The sequence below is a fragment of the Gobio gobio genome, assembly GCF_949357685.1.
Source record: "Gobio gobio genome assembly, chromosome: 11".
Lineage (NCBI taxonomy): Eukaryota > Metazoa > Chordata > Actinopteri > Cypriniformes > Gobionidae > Gobio > Gobio gobio.
In genome coordinates this window covers 44,909,898-44,934,464 of record NC_137104.1, presented here as the reverse complement: position 1 = coordinate 44,934,464, position 24,567 = coordinate 44,909,898, and the positions used below count along the sequence as shown (strand labels likewise).

At 37.2% G+C, this 24,567-nt stretch overlaps 1 protein-coding gene across 1 annotated transcript in view; it reads left to right on the top strand.

Annotated features, from left to right (window-relative positions):
- Window positions 1-297: 297 nt before the first annotated feature.
- jupb (junction plakoglobin b) overlaps window positions 298-24,567 on the top strand; it is a 126,222-nt gene continuing 101,952 nt past the window's right edge. The window contains exon 1 of the mRNA XM_079828431.1: window positions 298-632. The gene's annotated coding sequence lies outside the window, so the exon portion shown is untranslated. The remainder of the gene's footprint in view (window positions 633-24,567) is intronic.

The following is a 24,567-nucleotide window of genomic DNA, read 5'->3' as shown; positions in this document are numbered from 1 at the left end:
GGCCTATTTCTTTCATTTTGTAATTATGTAATGCGCACATAAGCAATAGATAGCTGTTGTATGCTTTTATAATTACATTCAGACAACTTCAGTTGTGTCCTATGAGATCAAAGATAAAGTCTCCATTTCAGATGAAGAAATGCATGAAGTGCGTTTTGTTGGAGGTAAAAGGTCACATATGTTCTTAATGTTGTGGGGTATTCAAAAACAAAACAAAAAATAGGCTATTTATTGCAAAAATATAGTTGAAATATTTCTAGAGCACATACAAATCGAAGAAGACAGCCTAGTAACAGCAGGTCAAGACATGGCGCAGGAACATGAACCTTAAATCACACATGAGTCTCTTGATGCCTATATCTAAGCAAGCATTAACGCCCGTCAGTCACAATAGATGCGCCAGAATCCTCAAATAATTACCGATGGTGTAGAAACTGAACCGCTAGAGGTCCCGCCCACTCGTTCGCTCGTGCAACCGGAGACTTCACGGAGGGTTCCGCTGCTGTCAGACTCTTGCTCAACGTTTGCCAGACTTGGATAAGAGTGGACGGAGGGACTTGGGGCCGGAGAAGGGATTCTAGAGCTGCTTTTTTGGAGACACATTCGCCAGTGGATTGTGATCATTCTGTGAGGTAAATAAGTCTGCTGATGCATGCTCGCTCATTTAAATGATGACTTTGCCCTGGCGACCGTGGAAGCCACCCTTCTTCCGTTTATATGAGCCTCATAATGTGCTTCACAGGACGCCGTTTGCACATGAAGCATCTTTTGAGTTTGCGGTTGCCATATAGGTTAGAAATCTTGATGTTTAAGCGCGTATGGCTTTATTTCTTCTTTTTGTGTTTGTGTTCTATAACGGAGCACTTCTATATCAAACATGACACAGGGAAGCTGGTTTAAAGCCCACCGGAGTTCGTCACACTCGGTAGATGCGAAACATCAGGCGATGTTGCATGATTTCATCCCCAAATTATTAAGCTCTTCTGCAATATACTATTATATTGGTATTATAATGTGACCGGTTTTTGCATGCTCAACCTCCGAGAAAGGAATCTAAACTTTGCACGTTAGTTATCAGTGCAACTGATAGCCAATGTCGAGCATAATGCGAAATCGTTCCGTTATTTCTGTTAAATGACCAAATTGCAAGTTTGTCTATGATCCGAGTCTGGTGAAACCGGTTTCACGCGAGTCAACTCCGTTAGATACCCGTAGACCGCAGAAATATTGCGTAAAATCGTTATCGCGTTTGAATTGTATGAGAGCTCCTCGGGGTAGCTATAAGCATACATAACGTTACAATCCTACACAACTAAAAACTCGAATATTAAAAACCTCAAGAACTTAGGCTAACTGAATTGTTAGCTTGTTCGATTCCTATAATAAATTGCTAATAATTTATCATTTTAATAAAATCAGAATACAAATTGTGCGTTTGATATTGATAGCATATACATCTTGGAGACGTCTATGTGTGTTTTCATCTGTATGATGTATTTCTTTTAGTGTTTGCTCATCTGCAATATGTCTCTAAGATGTTTCCTGTCAGATATAAACATTTAGAAAATGACTTTAAGATGTTTATGATTTATGAACTGCTTTTTAAATTATGATTATCAGATGTTTAGCTACAAAAGTTGTTTTCCAGATAAAGCGCTCTTTAAAAGACATCTTGGAGATGTAGCCTATTCCCTAACGGGAAGACAAAAATCTGCGGTGAACGCCTCGCCATTGGGCGTCTTTGGAAATCTTGAAAATCATTTTCTGATAACTAATGGAAAAAAAAATATCATGTGTTAGAGCAATAATTTTACCATTGTTTCTGTTTTTTATTTTTATTTTATTAAATTAAACAACGCCTCTCAACTAACACATTGTGTAAAATAACTATGTATTAGCTACATATTTTTGTGACTGCAATTAAAGGGATAGTTCACCCAAAAACGAAAATGTGATGTTTTTCTGCTTACCCCTAAGGCATCCAAGATGTAGGTGTCTTCGTTTCTTCAGTAGAACACAAATGAAGATTTTTAACTCCAACCGTTGCTGTGTGTCACTCATATAATGCTTGTCAATGGAGACGAATTCTATTAGAGTAAAAAAAACATGGACAGACAACTTCAAATTAAACCCCGCGGCTCGTGACGACACATTGATGTCTTAATACACGAAACAATTGGTTTCTGAGAGAAACCGAACGGTATTTATGCAAATATATCACCTCATATCAGACGAACGCTTTAGCTCTCCAGACTGCCATCACTTCCCGTAGGTGAGGTCAAAATAGAGGCCGGGTCATAGATATATACATAGAAACCTCATTAGTGCCTGCGTGGATCATGGCGTCGATCACTCGAATGAGGAATCTACGTATACATATCTATGACCCGGCCGCTATTTTGACCTAACCTACGGGAAGTGATGGCAGTCTGGAGAGCTAAAGCGTTCGTCTGATATGAGGAGATATATTTGCATAAATACAGTTCGGTTTCTCTCAGAAACCGATCGTTTCGTGTCTTAAGACATCAATGTGTCATCACGAGCCGCGGGGTTTAATTTGAAGTTGTCTGTCCATTTTTTTTTTACTCTAATAGAATTAGTCTCCATTGACAAGCATTATATGAGTGACACACAGCAACGGTTGGAGTTAAAAATCTTCATTTGTGTTCTACTGAAGAAACGAAGACACCTACATCTTGGTTGCCTTAGGGGTAAGCAGAAAAACATCAAATTTTCGTTTTTGGGAGAACTATCCCTTTAACAATCATTTTGAGCTACTACACCTAACAAAGATTTGCAAACGTAGATGTTGTGAGCGACAGTTAAAGTGCAGTTAAAGTGATTTAAATTTGATCCAAAGTGAAACTGAAATCAGGCCTCAAACATTAAACCGATTCTAAACGTAAGCCCTGTTCACACTGGCAGCGAATAAATAAATAAAGTTGCTATGCTGTTGGAATCTATGTTTCTTCTCTGCCGTGGTATCAAGCTATATCATGTGGTGGTCACTGTCTGCACACCTACAAGCCCTATAGGCCTACTTCAATTGAAATTGAAGAATGAACTGGTGTGACGTCGTTTCGAACAAAGTCTCTTTTTTGGGAGTTTGTTTCAGGAATTTGAATCAGCTTGCCAATGCGAGCATTGTAAAATCATTTTGCAAACATCCGGAATAATTTGTGTGAGCTGGTAAACGCCTTCGAACTGCCATTGGTCTGTGGCGATTACGTAGGTGTGGCTGAGGCTCCGCCTTCTTTGGCGTGGAAATCTTCGGTTTATTTCTTCTGTTCAGTCTGTCGAGGTCAGATATAGTAGAAACACTGTGTTTTAGCACAGATAGACATCTTTTAGCTTCATTGTTGGGCTGGTCCGAATACCATTTTTTTGAGCTTCGAAGCTTCGGTGATCAACACCGAATATTCAAAGCTTCTGAGGGAAGGGGCTGAACATATTCTTCTCTCTAATAAAGGCTGGAATCTTGAGAAGCGGCGTGCATCTAGGCATGTGCCGGTATCAAATATTCATGTTGCGATTAATTGCTGAAGCTTTTATCACGGTATACGGTATTATCACGATATTGAAATAAGTTGCAAAAAAAGTGTTGTCATACTATAACAGGTTAAATCACTTTCTTATAACAAAAGAACCAAACATTTAAATACAATAAAGCAATACACAAAAATGTATAAAGTAAACAAATATTTAAAACAGATTAAAGTGCAAAAGAATTATAAAGAACAATAGGTATGCTGAAATGTACATTTAACTAAGATTAATACATGCTTTAGAAGTATTTTTCATTGTCAGTTTGTTAATGAAGGAACTAATGTTAAATAATGGAGCCATATTGTAAAGTGTGTGATTGAACAACAGTCAGAACATATTCAAACAATATCTAGGGCATGCAATTTAGTCCAGATTAAAATATAAAATGCAAGTTTGAAAATGAATAGCCTTAAGTCTTTAAGTATTATGTATTAGGTTATGTGATTACTGGGGAAACGGCTGCATTTCTGCTGTTCCGTCAGTGCCCTCTGCTGTCGAAGAATGAATGTGCACTTCAGCGTGTCTCCTCATTCCGCCATGTGCTCGGCTCATGCACGGTCTATTTACATCAGTGTGCGTTCCTCTTTGAAGTGTTTTTCATTTTAAACGGTTGATGGGTAAAGTATTCTTAAAATTCATTCTAAAAATCGGAATAATTCGTAATAAATAATTACGAAGTGCCCACGATAACAATATTGTGCATGTTCATTATTGCGGTATATCGTATTACCGTTTACCGGCACATGTCTACGTGCATCACGCAGGGCTTATATGCTCCGAGAACGGACACTGCACAAGTGATACAAAACACAAAGGTCTGTTACGTCCCAGTAACAAGCTCCTATATTTCGCAGTAGATTCATTTAGATTGATAATAACGGGTAATAACCTTGCTGCGATTGTCGGTGTTCAGGCATAACACCGGTAACATCACTTGCTCTGCTCCATCGTCGTTTTGATATTTTATAGTAGTAAAAATAATTTAGTTCAGTCAGAGAACAGATTAACTACAATTAAAAACTGAATGTGCCACGTAAGCCGAACGAGAGTCGCAGCACAAACTAGCAGCAGGAGTCAGATTTCATTCATCACGAGAGCGAGGAGCTGAATGACAAGATGATGGCGGAAGATTTGATTTCAACATGAAATGTAAAAGCGCCTATTTAAGGGAGTTTGTCATTGAACTGTTTTTGAACTTGTGTTTTTTATTAAGAATAATAAGCAACCCGCCTAATTCTAAACTGAAACTAAAATGCTCTCATTCGTTCACGGCCACACTCTCATTCATTCATGGCCGTACAGTGCACATGCACTGTCTCACCGTCACATCCCTAACGGGTAAAAAGGCTAATACATTTTGATTCTATTATTCTATATACTTTTTTTCCACAATGTCAAACCAACGCAGCTTAACCCAAAATGCAAGCTCAGGCATGCGCTTCTTCCATATAAGCTTGTGCAGTTGTGCGCTCTAGACAGAGAATACTCGGTTGCAGGGAACACTTAGGCTAAGAAGAAGCAAATATATTTATTAAGTATAAAGAGGTTGGGTTCCTATTCTGCTGTCCATCCTATTAAAAACGGCTAGGCTATATAAGATAATTGTAAAAAATAAGTATTGTATTTCGCCAGATTTTATAGTGTAAACATATTCAAGCGTGAAGGAGAACCGTTTCGAGAGGGATGCTGGATTTGCGAGAAAAACCCAAAACGAATATTCAAATCCCAAAATTGAAAATTTAATATCAACCCACCGAATTATAGGGGTGTAACGGTACACGTATTCGTACCGAAACGTTTCGGTACAGGGCTTTCGGTTCGGTGCGCACGTGTACCGAACGGTTTCCGAATGCAATCTTTAACAGTTAACAGTCAGCTTGTTTTAAGCGCGGAACACACTTCAATCCCACACGAACATATTAAGTACTCAGTCCATTTTATCACGAAATCCAAACGATAAATGCCGTTTTGATGCTCTATGTGGCGTGACTGATCACTGAACACAGTTCAAGTGGCCGCGCGGCGCGCGCGTGAACGTAATCATCTGTGAACGCGATCGATCATCTCTTCCTAAAGAATAAACATGAATGAACATCTGAAGGTATGTTGAGGATACATTACAGCTTACTGTCACGTATCATATGTGGTGTAATCACTCCATCAGTGTTTCAACGGCGGAAAGACCTCAATATGCTTGTAAACTAAACAATGTCATGTAACGTTAGCATCACATTTACCTCAGGCACTAATTCAGTGTACACAGAATTTGATTCACTAGAGAAATCAACTCTTTCACTAAATATATGCACTATATTAGCCTATATATTCATTATATTATCCTATATATTCATTATATTAGCTTTATATATTCATTATGTTAGCCTATATATTCATTATATTCTACTTAACCTGTTAGTGATGTCTTTATTATTTCATGCATGTTTAAATAAACCTGTCATGAAAATGACAGACACTGTGTAGGCTATATATTATTATATTTCAACAACGAATTGGAGAAAAAACTTTTTTATATTTGAGTGTTGATTATTATACCTAAAAATAAATAGCAACTGAATTTAGGTTAATAGTTTGGGCTCTGTTGTTAACCTTTAATATTAATGTGCAAGTAAGGGCTCCCTATATAGTTTACAGCAATATCTTCAAAAAACTTTTAGTTATAATTTAATTAATTTAAGGACAGACAATTTTTTTCTTCTTCTGTAAAACACTGTTTAATAAAAATAAATAAAAAGCAATTTTGTAAAACTGCTGTACCGAACTCGCACCGAACCGTGACTTCAAAACCGAGGTACGTACCGAACCATCAGTTTTGTGTACCGTTACACCCCTACCGAATGAATATTCGAATATTCTGGTTCAGCCCTAGTCCAGTGTAGACCAGGTGTAAGATGCACTCTCAGCAGAGTAGGTATAAATGTACGGTCTATATAGTATGAATGTAATCCAGATGTAGGCTACTACATTAGTCATGTGATCATTTTCATGTGACCTATCAGCATCAGTTGCATTGCTTCACTGCCATCCACAAATCCTCTCCTGTGGCCTCATGGGATAGTAAAGTGTCCACTGGATGCGCATTTCAGAATCTCAGAGGAAGTGCCAGATCATTCAGGTACTTTTCACCTACTGTTAACCTAATTCTGACATACTAGTCTTTCACATACTGTTTTTCGCCCTATTATATATTAGAGTAGTATGCATATTTGGATGCAGCCAGTGACTTTCGGAGACTTTGGCATTTTGTTGCCCTAGTAACAACTGTAATGAACATCACTACTAAGATGTCAGATCGCATGGGTCCAGGTCGCTTTGTTGCTTCAAGTCATTGATGGCGTGAACGGGGGTTTACAGGTCTGGTTTGTATCAAGACAAACCTTTCAGTGCATGCTTTAGTAATGTGCAGTTATTTATTATCGGAAGCGTTTGAACATTAACTCGTTTACGGCGCAATCTCAAGTCAAGTAAGTTCATGTAATTGATGGGTGGGTTTTGTGGCATTCTGATTGACACACAGCTTAATGGTATCTACTCGCAGCAAGTGCACAGACATCCCAGATGCCAGTGTTGCTTTTCAAGCTTGGTTTTCTTATTTGCTAAGGGGGGAACATTTGCCATGGATGCCCCTTGGAAATTCAGACAGGTCGATTGATACTTCTGGCCAAGCTTGAGTTTAGAGCCAACTTACTAGACAACTTCTTCACGTAAAATGATATCAGCCTAATGTGGCTGTTCTAGGATTCAGACAGAGCGAATGCAGAATGTTAAGAAACGATCAACAATTATAAATTTAGTTAATATCCAAAACAACCAGTCAAGATGCTAATTAATTTTAAACATTGATGCAGTGGGCTGTATTTCTGATTATATGATGATTCACAATTATAGGGGTGAATGCAAATTACAAAATGATTCAATCAGTGCTGTTTTATTGAGTAGTTATGTTATAATGAACCAAACCTATCTGAAAAATGAATTTACGAATATGCACACAAGCTAAAACAACAGGACACTCTATAATGTCAATGATTCCAGTGCTGTGGGCCATATAGCGACCCAACATTGATTTCTCACAGCAGTTGTTTATGAGACCGACTTTATTCCTCTTCCTATTGCTGGCAGACTGAGGATTTTTTCATATTTAGATTGATGAGCATTTTTTAATAGAAATATATGATTTATTGACTGCGTTTTACCACTGCTTTATCACTATACATGCAAATCTCTCTAATCCCACAGGAAAACGAATGTAGACTGCATCTGCAATTAGTCGGTTTATCATAGATATTTAAACCACAACAAATCCATTCTCAAAATCGTGTTAAACTAATCCTTATTAATGATGAAAGGTTATGTTGTGCTCTAATGAATGAATGCACAGAGAGCTACAGACAGTGAGCTTTATTATCATGTTGTTTGCCCTCTGATTTCACCTTTACACTCTCAGTCATCGCTCACATCTGGTGTGATGGAAATATAGCGATGCCCCTTCAGCCCTTCACTGAGACACCTGCTGCTCTTTACAGCCGGAGCTTGACAGAGTCTTCTGCCGTGGCATCCCTTTGGCACCGGTGTCAGTGGAAATCTGCCCTGCTGCTCTGGTTCTGTGTGCAGTTATTTTCTTTCCAAGACTCAGATGGCAGAAAATAGCCATTAGAAACATTCTCTGACAGAATTTAAACATCTGAACTGTTCTTTTTTTCTGTCAGAGAATGCACTGTTTTCTCTTTGAAAAGAAACCTAGCCTTTGTTTCACTATTCACTTCTGTTCTTGAGAGCAAGAAATGGTTATGAGCATTGCAACTTTGCAGTTGCATAATCAAAAACAGAATATAATATAGGGTGGAACTTATACGTTGGGATTTCATTGGATTGAAAGATATTTTGCTGTGAAATTAGGGGCATTTATTATGAAAGTAAGTCAGTAAAAGAGTGGAAAATGGTGAACATCCTTCTGTAGTTTCCAGAAACATGTTTTTTTACACATTTAATAACCGTATTGTTCAGAATATAAGATGACCCTGATTTTAAGACAACCCCCCCCACCCTCTTTTTCAAGATGTACCTTTTTGATAAAGAAAATGCATTTATTTGAATATAATTTTCATACTGCATAGTTTTTCATATTTAAATTTTTGTATTGAAAATATGGTAAATACTGGTAAAATATACCAACGATCACATTTAAAAATCGATCGATCGATCACGATCACATAAAAAAAAAAACACTTTTTGGCATTCCATAAAAAATAACCTGTAGTCCATCTGAATTATATAACAATTACTGTGCGTTCACACCAGACGCGACTTGCGTGAATAAATTGCGCTACTCGCGGGTAGTTGGACGCTTGAACATTTTTGAGTTTACTTGCTTCATTCGCTAGTGACATTCACTTCACAACAGGCGCGAATTTGCGTCATGGAAGGGGCTTCTGCTAGGCAGCTCCTGTCTCGTTGTGAAATGGCTGACATGGATTGTTTTAAAATACGGTGAATAAGCTCAATTTGCCTGCTATAGCTAGCTTGTAGTCTCAATATGTATATATATATATATATATATATATATATATATATATATATATAAAGTAGGGCTGTACGATTAATCGAAAAATAATCGAAACCGACATTCAGAACCTCTAACTGATGTATTTTTCCCATGTCAGTTATTTCGGTTTTAGTCACGTGACTCCGCCCCGTCAGTCACATCAAGTGCAGTTTGCAGGCACACAGAGATGCAGGAGCAGTTATCTTTGTTTATAGATGCCATCAGTGATGCCAGTAACGCGTTACTTAGTACAGGGTTTTTCCTGCATAGAGAATTACGAGGCGGCCGCCTCCGTCAAATTTCGTGCCGCCTCCGTCTGTCGACAAAACTCAAGGCAGGCAGTCACTAGCTCAGATTAGGCATGTCGTGATAATTAAATAATTATCAGAAATATATATTGCCACATGATCCTACAAAGTCATCTAAAGCCTTTCCATAGCTGAATGTCTTTCTTCCGCTGTAGCTGTCAATCATTCTCCGTTCAGCATTCAAACTGTGCGTTGTGTTCGGTTACAGCTGCAGCTGCACGGTAAAGCTCACTCCAAGATGATATATTCCCGTTATAATAGGCTACTTCATAATTTATCTTCCTGGAGTTTATCTAGCGGTTTCTGAATGATGTTGTGCTCGCCACCCAGGTGACAACACAAGGACTATTAATTAGCATCACACGCACAATAACCGGAATTTAAAACTGTGAAAAAACAAATAATCAGTGAACTTTTGGTCCGAAAATACTATATACATAGTAGACTAGGATTTGTGCGCTCAACGCTCATCTTCTCTTTATGCCGTGAACTTTTCAATGTGCACCTGCGCCCTCTGACTCCATGTTGCGTTAAGTGCATCATTCTGCACCTGGGATGCGCAGAAGCGATTTGTTGCCGCTCTGAAGCGTTTCATATATTTTCATAGTTTTGTGCACTTAAAGATTCTTAACAAATATCTTGTTCTCCCGTATCTATCATATATTTGTTGTCCCTTTACAGAGCTGCACATTACATTTACAATAAACTATAAATCTTGTGATTTTATATTATTTGTGTAGGCCCATATAATTATTTACATTCATATATAAATATAAATTAAAAATTAAATATAAATTGTTTTTCATAAATGTATTTAATAAGAACACAAAGTAATTTGTACCTTTTCATTAACATGTTAAGATTTTATAAAATTAATCAAAAGATTTTTTTTGAAGATACAATTTCAGGAGATACATTGTTCACGTTACTGTTAAAAATGCACTTCCAATAAAGTGAGTGTTGGCAAAAACGGTTGTCATTTTTATCTTGAGGCTGCAGAGGTGTTGTCGGCAACTGATGAATGTAACTAATAGAGTAACTTGTAATCTAACTTAGTTACTTTTAAGATCAAGTAATCTGTAAAGTAATTAAGTTACTTTTTAAAGGAGTAATTAGTAATCAGTAGTCAGATTACTTTTTCAAAGTAACTGTGGCAACACTGGATGCCATAGATGCCATATTTGGCGCCACTTATTGTTGGGTGTATTACTGACATGTAAAAGTCTAGACCCTGAATATAAGATGAACAAGTTTTTCCAGAGGTATTTCGAAGAAAAAAACATCGTCTTATATTCGGAACAATATTGTAAAGGTAGGGTAGGCAATTTTCAGAGAGGCTAGCAATAGCAAGCTAGCTTTGAAAGCATTATATCCCACAGTCCTTTCAGAGCAGCTCCAAAGCCACGCCTCCCTCAAAACACATGAACAAATACAGCAGGGAGCAAAATTATCACGAGAGACGGCGTTAAACTACCTCAGGTCTCAAAGCACAAAACATTACAATAATAATGAACATAAACAACTTAAAGAACACTGACATGCTACATAGGTTGACAGGCAGACATCATATCATTGCATTCGGACCGAATTGAATGATTGGACGAACATTTTATGTATATATCCACAGATGATACATACACATATAAATACATTTAGACCACTTAAATTGGTGATTTGCTAACAGAATGTGAAGAGCCTTTCAACCAGCAAAACAAAAAATATTTCTTGAATAAAACGCCTAAACCTGCCCTTTTTGAGCGTAGATGTGAAAATGCACTATCCAAACTTAAATGGTTGTAATTCATGAAGGCTTTGGATTACAGACAAAAGGCTTGTCTCTTTTTAAAGAAGACACTCAGCAGATTATTGCTAAAATGTGCTGAAAGCACTTCAAAAATGAAAATGTAAACAAAGTTATAAAGTTAAGTTTAAAGGGGTCATAGAATGGTACATGCACTTTCACAAGTTGATTATACGGAAATGTGTGTTGGCAGTGCCTGTACACAACCATCCTATATTGATAAAAATACATCCAGTGTTTTTTTTTTAATCTCCTTATTTATTTTCCCCTGTCTCAAATCGAGCCGTCCGACCGTGTGACGTTACACGGTGTACGCCCCTCCTACGATTGTTGATTGACAGCAGCGTTTCAACACAGACCCGCCCTGAGCGAGCTGTCATCAGTCCGCCATTGTTGATACTCTGGAGCAGAATGGCGTCTAAGCGATTGTGGTGTTGTGTTGTTGGGTGTAATAACGAACACAGCAGTCATTTTGATGTTCCTAAATCCGAACCGCTGAAGACCCAGAGGCTGCTGAGTTTTGTTTTAGAAGGGAGTATTTCCCCCCGATCAAAGTCAATGTTTGCGCAATCATTTCTCAGCAGACTGCTTTATAAACGAGCGTCAGTATAAAGCAGGTTTTGCTAATAAGCTGCTCTTGAAAAAAGGATCGTGTTCCTGCTGCACCTCAGGAAGATCGAAGATGTGAGTGTAACGTTTTATTAACCTTTATATTAATCTTTGCAAATCGCTTGCACGCTTCACGATGAATGAGGCTAAAGTTTACAGGGTAAGTTACATTACGGCATGCTTTCTGTTTATGACATTCTCAATATAATTCATAATCCCACGTTTATAATGAACAACGCGTTATGTTTATTACAAACTGTGTACTCGGGTGATAAAGTTAACGTGGTAACACTACACTAAGCTTACTTTTGTACATGGTTTATAACGGTGTCTGTTACTGATTAAGAAGTAATGTAAAAAAAAAAAATCTTATAACATATCATCAATCTGTCAATGAACTAACACATCAGTAAACACATAGCAACTACGCTACTCTGCCAGTACAAAGATAGATCAAAGTGACATGACGTTAACCAACCATTCAGAAACGTTCGTCCTCTGTTCCTGGTCCGACTCCGGTTCAAAATGATAAGGTTGCTTAGATGTGTCCTCAGAGACTCCCGTTGCCATTATTTCTCGAAAATATACCCTCAAATGTTGTCAAGGCAACACTCCACGTGTGTTGTGGTGTTGTGTCGGGTCGAACCGAACGCCCCACAGAGCAGAGGGGCGGGGTGAGCAAAGCTCATTATCATTTAAAGTCACATACACTGAAATGACTTGCTAAAAACTGAGCTGGTTTTGACCAGGTAAATTGAGTGTTTTCTTACAATACTAATGAGAATTTTTAATTAAAGTATATTACAAACATTTCATTTAGACACTAAAGAATCATATTAACTTGCACAAAAATGTCATTCTATGACCCCTTTAAGTTCACTATAAAGCAAATGTACAGTTCTAAGCATCTTTTATTTGATACAAAATATACACTATATTGCCAAAAGTAGTAGGACAGCACTCCAAATCATTGAATTCAGGTGTTCCAATCACTTCCATTACCACATGTGTATAAAATCAAGAACTTAGGCCCCATCCACACGGAGATGCGTTTAGTTATACGTAAACATTTTGTATCGTTTCGGCATTTCGTCCAAACGGATCTGGCGTTTTGGGAGCCTGAAACCGCTATTTTTTTAAACCGGGTCCCAGAGTGGATTAATCTGAAAAAGACACGCTTGCGTTTTCGTGTATCACCCCAAGTCTTCATCTCTGTTTTTAGTGTATCTGTGTGGCAGAATTACAGCGCCACATACTGGTCTGGCATGTGCTACATCGTTTTGAGTCAGTATCAGTGGTTTCGTGTGTACGCAGATATTTCTGGAGACGAGGAAAAAAAAAAGATTGGATAGGGAAAGCTCTGACTTCGTGTGGATGTGGCCTTAGTCATGCAGACGCTTCTACAAACATTTTTGAAAGAATGAGTCGCTCTCAGGAGCTCAGTGAATTCATGGGACCGTGATAGGTTACCACCTGTGCTATAAGTCCATTTGTGAAATTTCCTCACTACTCAATATTCCACGGTCAACTGTTAGTGATATTATAACAAGTGGATGCAATTGAGAACAACAGCAACTCAGCCCCTTCCCGCTCCAACATGACTGCGCACCAGTGCACAAAGACACTATCCATAATCCATAAAGACATGGATGAGCGAGTTTGGTGTGGAGTCCTTACCTCAACCCGGTAGAACACCTTTGGGATGAATTAGAGCGGAGACTGCGAGCCAGGCCTTCTCGTCCAACATCAGTGCCTGATCTCACAAATGTGCTTCCAGAAGAATGGTCAAAAACTTTTTCCCATAAACACACTCCTAAACCTTGTGGAAAGCCTTCCCAGACGAGTTGAAGCTGTTATAGCTGCAAAGGGTGGGTCAACTCCATATTAAACCCTATGGATTAAGAATGGGATGTCATTAAAATTCATGTGCATTTGGCAATATAGTGTATATTTTACAAAATAATTTTTACTCTAAAATTTCTATAAAATCAGAGCCATATGTTGTGTTCAAGTTGTGTTGTGCACAAAAATTTAAGTGCCTATAAGAATTTGTTTAGGCATAATACTAAAAATAGCCACCGGGTGACACCCACATTCTATTGAATTTTTTGGGATGCATTCTCCTGTAACAAATTAATACATTTCTGTCACAATATCACTTCTATTACAAAAAAAGTCACCAAATATGGAACCTTTAGTCTCAGGCCTTTCCGACGATGCGTTTTGTAAAGATAATTTTTTTTTGATTATAACATAGTTCAAATAAATTTTGTAATATGAAACTTGACACTGCCCACAAAGGGGAGGAGCCCGCTAAAATGATTTAAAATATTGTTTCTATGGTAACGCAATGTCCAATTTCAAAACGGTTTTCAGAGCATGAATTTTCAGTGTTTATGCTTTCTAATGATACCTAATTTATGATGATTGATTACTAAAATATGTGACTAGGAATAAAAAGGGAATAAAAAAGAGCACCAAGTTAAGGGGTTAAATTTATGCTTTGATTGAGTGTCATTGAGAGTTGTAGTTTAATCTGTTTGAGCTGATAGGAGAGGAAGGAAGGAGAAGGTTTGGCACGCTGCATTAGACATAATGTCAGTGCTCGGAGATTGCTGCCTCTTTATTTAGTACCCACAGTCCCTTGCTCTTTTTATTCCATTGACCGCTCGTGTTTATTGCATGAGTGCATGTGTGTATTAGCAGTGGTAATCAATGCACATGCATAGCTAATTTTGTGTGTTCATCACACAACCTGACCAGTTTGTGTCTAGCTTATGTCATTTCCTGATATCATTTACCCATGCCATTGTTGTTTCTCTGTGCTTTGCTAGCACTAAGAAAGTAGACATATTTTCAGTATTTACCACAATATACTGAGAGTATATTTATTTTATGCTGTTTGTTATTTATTTGCTATAATTTGTGTTTTGCTAGTATTATGGACAACTGGCTGAATACTGTCTGTCATCATCCAAAAAAACACTGACATACTGATGAATTTCTGCTCCAGTTTTCTGGTAGACATCCAGCACCAGCTGAGCATCAGTCTGGCCCAAAGCATCCACTGATTTCTGGCATGTCTATGTCTCTTTGGGTATGCTCACAATGACATACTACTAATATACAGTCTTGCTCAAAAGTTTACACACCCCTTGCAGAATCTGTGAAAATGTGTATAATTTTAACAAAATAAGAGGTTCAAACATTCACTAATGCTCCAGAAGGAAACACGATGCATTACGAGCCGGGGGGCGAGAACTTTTTGATTTTGAAGAACAAGGTAAATTGTACTTAATTTATCTTCTGGGAAACATGCAAGTATCGTCTGTTTCTTCCGAAGGGCAGTATTAAATGAATTTTTTAAAATCTTCATCCTGTGCAAAGGTTTTCACCCCCAGCTCTTAATGCATCGTGTTTCCTTCTGGAGCATCAAAACTTTTTTTAATAGTTGTGTTTGAGTTCCTCAATTGTCGATGGATCTCAAAATCATACCGTCACTGCTGGAAAGGGTTCAAATGTGCAAAAGATGCTGACAAACTGAAGAACCTGCAGGACCTGGAGGATTTTTCTGAAGAACACTGGGCAGTTGAAATGCTCAGGACAAACAAGGGACTCCTGAACAACCATCACAAAACAAAAAACCAGGATCATCCAGGGAACGACACACATTATTAACAATCAATCACTTTTGAACGGGGTAATTTTTATAAATTCAGTTAGTTTTTTGTTTTGTGGATACATATTTTAATGTAAAATATCTTATTCAGGACAGTACTAAATAAATAATAGCATGCATTTTGTATGATCTCTCTTATTTTGTTGTACATTTTTTTAAAATTATTCACATTTTCACAGAGTATGCAAGGGTGTGTAAACTTTTGAGCAAACATTCTCTTTTATATTCTTTATCCTATGCAAGTTTAAATCAGTTTGAACTGCATTTTTTTATTTTATGTTTCCTGTGGTGCACTTAGGCCATGTGTCCACCAAAGTGTTTTTTATCCAGCTGAAAACGCTATGCGCTCTGCTGAAAACGCCTCGCTTTGAGTGCTTGAGAGCGGTTTGATAGCGCAGCAGGGTTTTTTTCTAGTTGAGACTCTTTGTTATGATACGGAATATGTTACTAGTATCTAATTTCACAGTTTGTTTCTGAATTGATTCTAAATAAAAATGCAGATACGATGTAAACTATTTGCTCTGGCTCTTGTTTTAAATTATTTTGTTCTGTTATTATATGTACAGAATATATACATATGTACAGAAAATGCAAACAATTTGTTCGTTAGAGGAACAACTAACCTTAAATTAGAGGCAATAAAAGACAAGTGTTGGGCAGTAGCGAGATACAAGTTGCGACACTAGCTTAACTACATTTTTCAGTAGCTCAGTTACTTTTAAAACAGTGTAGGTTCACCGGTAAAACAACGTTCGCTCAAATCCCGCTCAGACATGACATTTATCTGTACTATAGCCTACTATAGGCTACCTGTTGTAACCATTAAACAATGTATTTTGTTTCATATTTATGTTTAAATATTATAATGCTATTTTTAAATTTCATCTAGGCTATATTGATAATTAAAAGTGCAAAAATGCGTAATATATGTCAAAGACATAGGGTCAGAAATTTTGAAACTTAAGTTTTTTTTGTAGAAAGCCTTTATTTAAAGTGAATTTCGTTTTGTATAAATTGTATCTTAATTTTAATCGATGTTTCATCAACCAATTACCCGGATTTATTAAATAAGAAGCAAATAGACTTTAGCAGACAATAATCGTGACATGAAGGCGCGGGAGCGATCACTTGCGTTGCGCATGAACTGGAGTGCGTCTTATAAATAATCCAAAACTCAGCGTATAGGCTACTTCTCACAGACATGAGAAATATGTGTATAGAAAGCTTGAAATGTCCTCTTTTAAACAATTATGAAACAATTTGAAACGAAAAGAATGCAAAGCGCACTGTTCATGTGAGCAGCTCATGACTGGCAGTTCTGTTCAGGTGCTGCAAGCTCCATCCCTGCGTGTGCTGTGAGTTTAACCTGCATTAGACTAATCCTGACTCCTGAGTATTTCATTTAAGTTTCATACATTTTGTTCTTGCTCTGATGTTAAATTTGTAGCCATTTTGCACTTTGACAGCCAGGTTATATTTGAGTACTGTATGTGTGATTGTACTGGACTGTAGTTTACAAAATCAAATGATTCTGACAGTTTTTGACATTAAAATGACATGGAAAAAAAGTGTCCCAATCAACCTGAATTCACCCCATACTATGCTACACATTCTTTTATAAATTTGAGCTCTGGAAAAAGTGGCTGGTAAAAAATATAAGTGGCTGGTAAACACTGTGGCAAAAAAGTTAATTTCCCACCCTGATTGTAGCCCATGATATATATGTCTGTTGAGCGAATGAATGCAGTGATCTCGTCAATATTTCTGCACTCTCACGAATGCTTTCATCATAACTAACACGATGTAAACAAGGGAGTTTAAAACAGTTTATTTTCAAGCTACTAAGAGAAACAATGTAAAGTTGACCATTTAGTCACTGGCTTGGTATACTGATGCATGAACAGCAATAAACAATTTTGGGACAAAGAACATCTGACTGTACATGAATCATTACATATCAGAAATCACAGATCAGGAATTAGAATTAACATGTTGGGTTGCTAACGTGTTGTGGCATTACTGTCGGGTCCATATCTTGCAGTAAAAGTATGTTTGCAAAGCGAAATGCGACTGATTTAAAAAATAATCCACAGTGAAATGTACAGAACAAAAAAATAATGCTCTACTGAGACATTAACATAAATAACCACTTTCCTAACATTAGGATTCTTTGGATGGTATAATGTTAGTTTTAGTCCAGTGATCCTGTATCTCTCTTCTCTTTTATTTTTATTTTACCGGTCTACACCGGACGCGAGTGGTGCGGTGCGATGCAACGCGACAAAAGACAATGTAACCCATTATAATCAGTGATGTTGTCTGTGCGACGCGACAAATCCCCGACAGTAAACTGATGCCTCCTTCTATTTATGACGTACCCTAAGCACTCACAGTACTTCTCAGGAAGGACAAATGGATTTGCAACGGTCGCTGTTTGCAACAGTCTCGTCCAGTGTAGACACGGTTTAACGTGCCAGTGGGCGGGGCCAAAGATGTGGTGATGTAAAAGTAGGCGATGATCTGATTCTGCAGAGGTGGTCTTTTGTCGCACTATTACGTCATAATGTGACAAAATTCTGAACAAATCGTTTTCTGAGCTTGGATTCAACAAAAGCTTTTATTTTGACTAACAAGGAAGTTTCGAGTTCTGAAACTTACAGGATGTTTTTATAGTACAATGACCTCTTATTTGTCAAAAGTTTCCTTGATTTCTCAATTCATGACCTCTTTAATATACAACTATGAGTAATCCATGTGTAGTTCATTCTCCTAAAACGTGTAAACATTGTGAGTATGTGGTTTTATCAAAATATTACTTATTGGTTTGAGCATCCTGACTAGCTTGACACTGTAAACCAATGGAAAACATTCAATTCAGTTTCGATACATTGCATGCATACTGTACACGGCATGGATTGCAGTACGCTAATATTCATTCCCTAACATTCCTAACGTGTTCACTTGATTCTTCATTACTCTTCAGTTTTTGCTGTCTTTTTTCTCTGTTCCAGTGCATTTCCTGTGTTCTTGCTTTGAAAACTGTTTTTTTTCCCCCGCTCAGAATGCATTGCTTGTGAAAACAGAGCATCTGTGGTTCAGAATATGTTTGTGAGAGGATTTGAGGGAGGCGGACAGATAGATCTAGAGAGCAAAGAGGATAAAGGATAAAGTATTTGTGACAGAAACAAAGAGAGAAGCAAAGACAGGGACCGTATGGCTGATGATTGTCTGACCGTATGTATGATTTGCGTTTTGTAAGCACCACACAAACCAAGCTATTAATACTAACACTGGTGGTCTCAACTAGACGCACCATTTACATAATGTAAAAATCTGTTCAGCTTTGGCTCGCGTCCTCCTTGACGGCTGACCCAGTTTTATGTTTGATGGTGTGGCAAAACTTGTCATTATGTGCCGTGTGAATGAACTACATTCTGACCAGATATTTTCTGGTAGTTTTCGATGTGAGGAAGGATGGTGTTATTACATGGCTTACACACGTACAGACTGGCACACACACACACACACACACATACACAAGCGTGCATGCACAGTTCCTGTTATCTCAGGCTATAATTCGGCCCCATTTCTTTTACCATCTCGATCGTCAGGAAAGGAAAGGCAGCCCCAGAGAAGCAATGGATTGGAAAAAATGGAGAAAGATAACCAAAATGGATGGAAAAAGGAGTAAGAAGGTGACAATTATTAATAATGTCAGAAAGGCTGAGAGAAAGAACAAGAGAGATGTAGATAGCACTGCATATAAGAACTGTAGTACTGAATAAATCACTCAGGAACATGAACGAGAGATTCACGGCAGCTGCCTTTTGCCAGGAAATGTATGTAGACTTGTGTACTTCTGTGTGACTGACAGCTACAATTGCAATCCAACCACAAACAATTTACTGTAGCTTACTTGGACTATCATGAAAAACCTGTTTCCCCCTCAGAGTAAAAAATTAATAATATGGAAATAATTATTTTATTTTTCATAATTGAGATTTACTTGTAATTTCAAATATTTATCTTGTTTCACAATTTCACAATTACAGTTATTCTTGAACTTGTATTTTTTGTTTTATATCTCATTATTGTAACTTTGTTTCTCACAATTTGAATTAATATCTCAGTTGCAACTTTATTTCTTATAATTAATTAGGAAAAATAATAATAGCAATCACAAATTGCAATCACTAAATAATAATCGCATTCCCAAATGCTGTTTGCGTCTATTATTTTTTTGTATTATCTCACAACTGATACTTTATTTCTCACACTTTGACTTAATCTCACATTGCATCTTTATGTCTTGAAATTGCAATTTATTTTTGTTTTATATTTCACAATTGTAACATTATTTCTCACAGTTTGACTTAATATCTTAGTTGCAATCTTTTCCCCGTAATTAATTAGGGAAAAATAACAATAGCAATCCAGAAATTATTGTATGTTGCGTTTATTATTATTTTTGTTTAATATCACAGCGAATACTTTATTTGTCACACTTTGGCTTATCTCATAGTTGCAATTAATTTTTGTTTTATTTTACAATTGTAACATTATTTCTCACAATTTGAGTTATGTCAGTTGTAACTATTTCTCATAAAAAATTAGGGAAAATAATAAAATCAATCACAAAATAATTATTCTGAAATTGAAATTGTATTTTGCGTTTATTTATTTATTTTTACCTCACAACTGCAGTGATGCTTTAATTCTTACAATTTGATTAAATATCTCACAGTTGCAATTTTATTAATTATTTTAATTAGGTAAACCTATTACTAACTATTACTATTTCTTGAAATTGAAATTACTATTTTGTTCCCTCGATTTGCTAAATCGTGCGGACGATTTACTACTTTGTTCCCTCGACTTGCTAAACCGTTCACTCGATTTACTAATTCGTTCCCTCAATTTAAAGATTGTGCGCACGATTTAGCAAATTGTGGGAACGAATTAGTAAATCGTGCGCACAATCTATAAATCGAGGGAATAAATTAGTAAATCGTGCGGACGATCTATAAATCGAGGGAACAAATTAGTCAATCGTGCGCACAATCTATAAATTGAGGGAAAAAATTAGTCAATCGTGCACACAATCTATAAATCGAGGGAACAAATTAGTAAATCGTGCACACAATCTATAAATCGAGGGAAAAAATTAGTAAATTGTGCGCACAATCTAAAAATCGAGGGAACAAATTAGTCAATCGTGCGCACAATCTATAAATCGAGGGAACAAATTAGTCAATCATGCTCACAATCTATAAATCGAGGGAACAAATTAGTCAATCGTGCGCATGATCTATAAATCGAGGGAACAAATTAGTAAATTGTGCTCACAATCTATAAATTGAGGGAACAAATTAGTCAATCGTGCTCACGATCTATAAATCGAGGGAACAAATTAGTCAATCGTGCACACAATCTATAAATCGAGGGAACAAATTTGTCAATTGGGTGCACAATCTATAAATCGAGGGAACAAATTAGTCAATCGTGCTCACGATCTATAAATCGAGGGAACAAATTAGTCAATCGTGCACACAATCTATAAATCGAGGGAACAAATTTGTCAATTGGGTGCACAATCTATAAATCGAGGGAACAAATTAGTCAATCGTGCGCATAATACGAGGGAACAAATTAGTCAATCGGGTGCACAATCTATAAATCGAGGGAAAAAATTAGTAAATTGTGCGCACAATCTAAAAATCGAGGGAACAAATTAGTCAATCGTGCGCACAATCTATAAATCGAGGGAACAAATTAGTCAATCATGCTCACGATCTATAAATCGAGGGAACAAATTAGTCAATCGTGCGATGATCTATAAATCGAGGGAACAAATTAGTAAATTGTGCTCACGATCTATAAATTGAGGGAACAAATTAGTCAATCGTGCTCACGATCTATAAATCGAGGGAACAAATTAGTCAATCGTGCGCACAATCTATAAATCGAGGGAACAAATTAGTCAATCGGGTGCACAATCTATAAATCGAGGGAACAAATTAGTCAATCGTGCGCACAATCTATAAAACGAGGGAACAAGTTAGTCAATCGGGTGCACAATCTATAAATCGAGGGAACAAATTAGTCAATCGTGCGCACAATCTATAACTCGAGGGAACAAATTAGTCAATCGTGCGCACAATCTATAAAACGAGGGAACAAATTAGTCAATCGGGTGCACAATCTATAAATCGAGGGAACAAATTAGTCAATCGTGTGCACAATCTATAAAACGAGGGAACAAATTAGTCAATCGGGTGCACAATCTATAAATCGAGGGAACAAATTAGTCAATCGGGTGCACAATCTATAAATCGAGGGAACAAATTAGTCAATCGTGCGCACAATCTATAAAACGAGGGAACAAATTAGTCAATCGTGCGCACAATCTATAAAACGAGGGAACAAATTAGTCAATCGGGTGCACAATCTATAAATCGAGGGAACAAATTAGTCAATCGTGCGCACAATCTATAAAACGAGGGAACAAATTAGTCAATCGTGCGCACAATCTATAAAACGAAGGAACAAATTAGTCAATCGAGTGCACAATCTATAAATTGAGGGAACAAATTAGTCAATCACGCTCTATAAATTGAGGGAACGAATTAGTAAATCGAGTGAATGGTTTAGCAAGTCGAGGGAACAAAGTAGTAAATCGTCTGCACGATTTAGCAAATCGAGGGAACAAAATAGTAATTTCAATTTCAAGAAATAGTAATAGTTAGTAATAGTTTTACCTAATTAAAATAATAAATAAAATTGCAACTGTGAGATATTAAGTCAAATTGTAAGAAATAAAGCATCACTGCAGTTGTGAGGTAAAAATAAATAAATAAACGCAAAATACAATTTCAATTTCGGAATAATTATTTTGTGATTGATTTTATTATTTTCCCTAATTATTTATGAGAAATAAAGTTACAACTGACATATTAACTCAAATTGTGAGAAATAATGTTACAATTGTTCTATACATTTTTACTAACTTAACGACGGAAAAAAACGGTCGGCGAGCCAGGCGCATAGTCCAAAAGGGTTGTTCCGAGTCTCTTAATGAGTCATGGGTGTGTAACGTGCAATAAACCAATCAGAGTCTCATCTCCCATTCCCTTTAAAAGCCAGCTGGTGCCATGGCAGATTCGCTATTTACATGGCGGAATTTGCATTGATATTTAAACAACGTGGCGCAGGACATGAAAATGATAACTGCGTCTGGCTGAAACTAGCAAAAAACACTTGCGTCACGCCTGGCGTCACATTGCACCGGGTGTATGATATGGCCCTTTATCTCAAAGTTGTACCCTGTTTTCTTTCTGAATTAATGTTTCTGATCCTCTTGTGGATGATCATCAGTGTACATTATTATAAAGAAAAGTTTATTTTTGTAATATATCATCTAATAATGAATTTTCACTGAGGAATATCCTATTTCACTCTGAAATACGTAAAATGAAATACATTTTTATTGAATTAGAGCACAAAGTAAATCCTAGATCATTCATCATCCAATGAATTTAAACTAGTGCAGTGAGACTCATCTTTTGAGGTTTTGACGTCTTCTCTATTATGCCTTGAGCAAAGTATAAAAAAAGACAGAGCGTGGCTGAGTGTTCGGTGAGGATTAGCTTTAACCAGAGGGCGTCTGTTTGCCATAATCTCTTAATGGCCAATGCACTGGCATATAGAATAATTCCATAAATGTTTGAGAATTACCGAACAAGCACTCAGTGTGTTTTCGCATGTACATTTGCATGTTTCCAGGTGAGTGATCTGCATAAAAATGTGGTAGTAGTTGCTGCATTCAGATTCTTCTCGTCTTTGAGGGAGATACTGAAAGAGCTGTCTGCCCAAATTACCATGGCTGTCTGTCAAAACTAAACGTGCATTTATGCATACCTTCCTCAGTACATCCTAATGCATTATCTTGTGGAAACTAGGGATGGTCGATTATGCCGAATATCTGTTACACTTTTAAACGGTTGTGCATTCTGTGCTTTTTTTCAAATGTTAGTCTATGTGCAAGTGCAGACGGCATGTCAAGTTAGAAACAGTTCCACTTTCCACTAGTCCATTTGAAAATGTGTAGTTTTCCACATCCCTAGTGAAAACTCTCTTCCTCTCTCACGTTTCTTGTAGCGTCTCTCCGTTCCAAAAATCTCTCCACCGTTGCGCTCCCCCTTCCTCTACTTTTCTGTCTCAGTGCATCAAAGAGCCAATTTGAAGTGCCTTTTTCGGTATGGCAGCCGCTGCCTCAGAGTCTGTGAAGCTGGCAAGACCAACGCAGTCAGACAACATGGCTGGCACCGTATGCCAACAGACGAGAGCAGCATGCTCTGCAGAAGGATAGATAATGAATGCTATTGTCCAGCATGGTGTGTTGTGTCCCTACTAACTTTCATTTAAGCAAATAAAATGCATCATCCATCCAGTGATTAAAGTGATGCCAAAAAAATAGGAAACTTAATTGTCCTCATCATGGGGAACGCATAGTGATAATACCAGTGACCTCTTTTATGTTAACAACTGCATCAGTAACTCTTTTATGTCAGTAATATAAAGACATTACAAGTTTAGCTCTTTAGACAGCATTTGTTTTGTGATGTTGATTATCACAGAAAGTGATTTACTCTCATGCTTTATTAGGTATGTTTACATCCACTAATTTCCGTCAATCCGAGCGAATCCAATCCGATTTCAGATTCTGAGGCCCTGTTTACACCTGGTATTAAGATACATTTTGGTCGATCGGATCACAAGGGTGACACATTCCCGTTTACACTTGGTGTCTTTTTTGTCCACTTTCAACCACTTCTGTCCCGATTTCTTCGAGGGGAAGGTCTATTGGCGGGTAAATGTGTTTTTTCAGATCTTTCAATGTAATGGACAAAATAAGCTTCCACAATTTGCATATAAATGTGAAAAGAGACGACGGAAAAACAGACGGAGAGCATCAACTTTCTATTCTGCTCTGACAGCCGCAAAACCACGGCGAACGCTGTGAGTTTGTGTTAGAAATCAGGAATGGTGAGAGAACAACGTT